Here is a 6,457-nt window from a genome sequence, read left to right on the forward strand (position 1 = left end):
ACGTTTTTTAAATATTTTAAATTATTAATTATGACTATTTATAATATTTTTTACGTAGTTTTTAAATATGTAAATTTTATTTCGAAAAAATATTTTTGTATGCTAAATCACACAGTCAAAATTAAAAGTTTAACTTCCAAAAAGAGAAAAATGTCAATTTTTTGGGGAAGAGGTTGTAGTATATATTCTGGAAAAGACAAATAGTTTGAAAATAGCTTTGGTTCAAAAGTACTTATCCACTTTAACATTTTTCACACAAAACATTAATTCTTAGAAAAAAATAAATTAAACTACTCTTATTTAATAAGATTCTTGCTTATAGCCAGGTAAATAGGTATAAATTTTAAAAAAATAAAGTTAACTTCCTCTTAATTATGTAAGTAAGCATTTATTTTAAGCCAAAATAACAAAACTAATTAAACACTTCGGTGCCGTTTGACTATAAATATAAAAAATAAATTCATTTTTTTTGAAATTTTTGAAGTTGGAGTTGTGTTTGGCCATAATTTTTTGAAATTGTAGTTTTTGGTGAAATGTAGTCTAAAAAAGTGGAAAAAAAATTGAAAAACAAGTTTTTCTTGTTTTTGGTATTCCGGAATACAACTCCGGAGTTGTATTCCGAATATTTATGGCCAAACGCCTAAAAGTAAAAAAAGTGAAAATATTTTTCGAAAAAAAGTGAATCATTTTTATGGCCAAACGGCTACTTAAAGTATTTTTGATTATGTAAGTAAACACTTATTTTTGAGCTAAAATAACAACTTTAAATTATTTTTTAATCGGAGAAAGTATGTCCCAAAAAATTTAATGAAGTCAGCCACGTTGGTGAATGCAGGTTTTTAGGAGCCACGGCCACGCAGTTTGCTTATCACTTTTGAAAAGTTGCACATGGAGAAGTACGATCCATCCATCTTGTGGATTTGTGGTCCTATATTTGTACGAACCCATTTTTTATGTTATCACTTTATATCGATTTTTGTGATCGTCTCTGACGAAAACCGTTTAAAAATAAGGATTTTTGAAATTTTAATAGGTGTTGGACATAAGAAAAAAGGATGAGGTATTTTTTTTACAAAATTAATGTTAAATTGAAAAAAGACATCGTAATGGTTTCAAGTCACTTTTATCCATGAATTTTATCGTTCTTACCATCCAAACATGTTAAGCATGTAGATACTAGTCCAACGTCTACTCTTCATAGATTTGAATGCCCCTTTATACATTTGGATACAAACTAATCCCTCCATTTCAACATAAGTTTCGTTTTAGCAAAAAAAATAAGATTATTTCAAAATAACAATCGTTTTAGAAATGCAAGACAAAAAATAATATTCTTTTACAGTTATACACTTGTATTAAAAACTATTTCTTAATAGTGCTATTTTCAATAAACATTTAATAGTCAAGAGGGTAATTTAGTAAACTATACATTGTATTTATTGATTTCTTAATGAGCGTGACATAAGCTAAAGTGACACTTTGTTTGGACGGAGTGATTATCTATTTTTAAAATGAGAATTAAAGTAGTAGATCTTTTAGCCTCATCAAAACACCAAATCATCCAATGTAAGATAGTTTTCAGTATTAGTTATCTAGTTACAGAAGCGATTCCATAGGCTTTCACTTTCCCATCTCTCTAAAATTGCAGTCATGATAAAATTTTGGTTTATTTAATCATCCGTGACTCCCAAATACACGAGTTTTCTACAAATAAAAATAGAAAATGGTTCAAATCATGTTTGCAATATTTTGTTTTCCCAAACTATAGATTTTAGGGTTGACTATATATGCGAACTAGTAATTAATTCCCGCCTTAATTCGCTTTTCCAGATCTGAGTGGAAGGAAAAAGAAATCATAGGAGAGATTATAACAATAATAATACCCCCAGGGTCTAGTCTAAGTTATACAAGAGCATCTAAAAGGAAATAATACAAGTCTGGAGTAATAATACATAAAAATGTCTATGTCTCTAAATAGGAATAAGACATAAATAAATAGAGAAGTCTTCAAGGCAGCGAACAATCGTGCTCACCCAGAAGACTCGGTGCTAATGCTAAAGACGGCAATCAGCCACGGGAGATAGAAGTAGACCCAACCTGATACTCTGCATTCATAAAGGAATGCAGCAAGTGCAGGTCAGTACAACTACTGATAGGCATCATCGGGGGACTAAGCATAGTTAACACAATTCAGATAATAAAGCAAGATAGGCAATTAAACCAACAAGTATAAATCAAACATAATAGAAGCCAAGTATGCGTCAACGCCTAAGTAGAGCATCTAATCCTAAGTGTGCCAAATCTCAATATATCAAGTCTGAATCCAACATCACAAGTACAACATCAAATCATCTCCAAAATAAGCCGTGACGCAATATACTGCAATAATGTATGGATGCAATGCCATGCAAATGCTGTGTACACATGTACTCCAGACAAAAATATCGACATCTCCCGGTAGCATAAACCAAGATGACTCGAGAAGTCTAAGTGCCACCCGTCCCAGATCTTTGCCTAACAGACAGACGAGACCCCGGATCTTTACCCATGGAGGGTTCTCATGGGCACCAACCTGGGAGACCCGCGGAGTCCATGCACTCACTCAATCGTGCCCAGACGAGCATTGGATATTGGACTCTCACGTCACTTAAGTAAAAACCGAGCCCAGCTCATCAAAGTGTTTCATCAAATATCATCAGTATCTCAACAATATATCATGAAGAATAAGAGTGCGTGCAATGCACGTATCCCCATCAATAATCATACTCAATATCACAGGTACCAACAATAGGTACGCCCACAGTATATCCGGATCACAAGTACCAACAGTGGGTACACCAACAATATATCTGAATCACAAGTACCAACAGCGGGTACGTCAACAATATCATAATCAAGATAGAACAACAGATGCCAATATCTACTAACAACTTGTGGAATTAAGCCAACACAATAGAACAACCAATCACAACACAACGGGATGACTAGTCCTAAACATACAACAAGGCCCAACCTAAGACAATATCCATCCCAACTTCATACCTGAAGTTTATATGCTTTTTCCGATGATATAATCTAAATATATAATTTGCTATTCAAAGTCTCACCAAGGGTAAGCCATGACCTACCTGGATGCTGAACCGCAACACCAATAACTCACTCCTTTGCCTTGCCTTTCGGCTGAGCCTCAGAACCAAAGTAGTCTAAGCATAATCTAAATCTAGATTAGAAATCATGAAGAATGATACTAATATTGCTACCATTCAATTTAGGTCAAATCCAATCCTAGAATTTGGGAAAACAAGGCCCACAAGGTCAAAACGGGAAATTCGAAAGCAAAATATCAAATTAAGCACTATGTGATCATAACACAACCACTAATTGCTGATTTAACTCATAAAATCCTCTATTTTCGAAATTGAAGCAAAACCCTCAAATATAAGTTTAAACCCTTAAGTATAAACCCTGACTCTTTGATTCAAGAATTTAACTCTAATAATGGAAGATATATGATTAACAAACTTAGATTCATCAAAATCTAGCATAAACCCCATCGATTTCATCATTAATAAGCCTAGATAGAACATTCATCAAAACCCACTTTCAATCTTCCATAACTAAGGAATTATTAAGAGAAGGGGGAATCTATGATGATTAGGATTAATGAAATAGTGAAAGGATTAGGGAAACTTACCACCAAGATTCTTCACTAAAAATCTCCAAGAACAAATCCCAAGAGTCTATTTTCGTAATAGTATTAAATGAGGAACTAAAGGCTTTTAACACTTCATTAATAACACTCACTACCCGTCACCCGCTTTGGCGACGCCGGGACCGCCCCAGCGGAGCTACTCCAGCGGTCCCTTGATCGCTTCAGCGGTCAAGCCTAATTATCTTGGGCCGCTCCAGCGGTACCGCTGCCGCGGTGCTGGTGCCGCCAAAGCGGGCACCAGACACCAGAAAATCTACCCAAGTTCACAATTCAATCTGATTTTCTGACTAATTCCCGAGGCCACCTGCTCACATACCCTACACATAGACACACATAAAAACACGCTACGAACGAGCTCGTGGGCTCGGAATTCCCAACGGAAGTGTCGTTGACCGAGTCAATCCCCGATACCTTAATTCCAATTTCCCAACTCAAGTCCCAAAATGCATTTGAGTGCATTGGGAACCGAACCAGATACAATCACAAGTTCTAAACGACCATCCGGACCTCTCGGAATAGACGGATTCCCGAAAAAGGTCTGTTCAAAAGTCAACTTTGGGTCAAATCTTTTTCACTTTAAGCTCATATTTCACAAAAGTTGCCTGAATCCGATCTAGACACTTCGGGAAGCGTGTCAGTGGTCCCCTCGGGTCAAAAGTGAGCTAATCAATGCTCGAGAAAATGGCGAAAATGCCGAAAAGACTATAACGACCAAACGGGTCGTTACATTAGATACCAATTGAACCGTCACTCGTCCTCGAGAGAAGAAAAGAAAAGAAGCGTGAAATACCTGAATCAGTAAACAACTGGGGATATCGACTACGCATGTCGGACTCGGTCTCCCAAGTAGCCTTCTCAACAGGGTGATGCTTCCATTGCACCTTCACATAAGCAATCTCTTTCGACCTCAACTTTCGAACCTGCCTATCCAAGATAATAATAATAATAGGCTTCTCCTCATAAGTCAAATTCTTATCAAGCAATATAGAATCTCAATGAACAATGTAGGTACCATCGGCATGGTACTTTTTCGGCATCGAAACATGAAAAACCAGATGCACTCCCGTTAAGCCTGGTGCCAATGCCGACTCATAAGCTACATCACCCATACAGTCAACAACCTCAAATGGGCCAATATACTTGGGGCTCAACTTGCCCCTCTTACCAAACCTCATAACACCCTTCATGGGTGAAACCTTCAGTAGAACCTGGTCACTAATAGCAAACTCCAAATCTCGAACCTTCCGGTCCGCATACATATTTTTCCGCCTCTGAGCTGCCAAAAGCTTGGCCTGAATAACTCTCATTCTATCAAGGGACTCTCTCAACAGATTTGTACTCCAAGGTCGAGCCTCGAACCCATCAAACCAGCCAATCGGGGATCTACATCTCCTACCATATAAAGCCTCAAATGGCGTCATGCCAATACTCGAATGATAACTGTTATTGTATGCAAACTCTACCAATGGTAAGTGCTGATCCTAATGACCACCAAAATCAATAACACACGCTCTCAACATGTCCTCGAGCACCTGAATGGTCCGCTCGGACTGGCCATCAGTCTGGGGATGAAAAGTTGTACTGAAGTCCAATTGGGTACCCAACTCCTCATGAAAAGCACTCCATAAACAAGAAGTGAAAATAGTACCCCGATCAGATACAACAGAAATAGAAACCCCATGCAACCTTACGATATCCCGAATGTACATCTTGGCTAACTTTTCCACGGTATTAGAAACTTGAACTGGAACAAAGTGAGGGAGTTAGTCAACCGATCAAATATCATCGAAATAAAGTCAAACTTGCTTAGGGTTTTCGGAAGACCCGTAACAAAATTCATAGTAATCCTCTCCCACTTCCACGTGGGAAGGGACATCCTCTGAAGCACCCCATCGGGTCACTGGTGCTCATAGTTTATCTGCTGACAATTCCCACACTTAGCCACAAAATCAACTATATCTCTCTTCATCCGACGCCATCAATAGTGCTGTCTCAAATCATGGTACATCTTAGTTGTCCCCGGATGAATGGAATAGCGAGAGCTATGAGCCTCAGACAAGATCAACTGAATCAAATCACCAACACGAGGAACGCGCACGCGACCTCTAATCCTCAAAATGCCCTCAGAATCAATCACGGCCTCCTTGGCCTCACCCCTCAAAACTTTATCTCAAATCTTGCTCAATTGAGCATCCTTAAACTGATGAGTCCTGATCCAGTCTAATAAGGACGACCTCGCCTCTACACAAGATATAATCCTGCCTGAGGCTGAAATATCAAGGCGAACGAAACTGTTGGCCAGAGTCTGAACCTCCATTGCCAACGGACGCTCGAAAAAAATCAATCGAGCTAAACTCCCCATACTCACTGCCTTGTGACTTAAGGCCTCAGCTACTAAATTGGCTTTCCCTGGATGATAAAGAATAGAGATGTCATAGTCCTTCAGGAGCTCCATCCATCGGGGCTGCCTGGAATTAAGATCTCTCTGGGTAAACACATGCTGAAGACTACGATGATCGGTGAAAACCTCATAATGAACACCATATAAATAATGCCTCCAAATTTTTAACGCGAAGGCCGCGGCAAACAACTTCAAATTATGGGTAGGGTAATTCTCCTCATGAACCTTCAACTGACGGGAATCATAAGCTATTAATCTACCCTCCTGCATCAGCACAACAACCAAGCCCATACGGGAGGCATCATAATAGACCGCGAAATCGTTACCCTCCACGGGTAATGCTA

The sequence above is a fragment of the Lycium barbarum genome, chromosome 8 (genome assembly GCF_019175385.1).
Source record: "Lycium barbarum isolate Lr01 chromosome 8, ASM1917538v2, whole genome shotgun sequence".
In the NCBI taxonomy this organism is placed as follows: Eukaryota; Viridiplantae; Streptophyta; class Magnoliopsida; order Solanales; family Solanaceae; genus Lycium; species Lycium barbarum.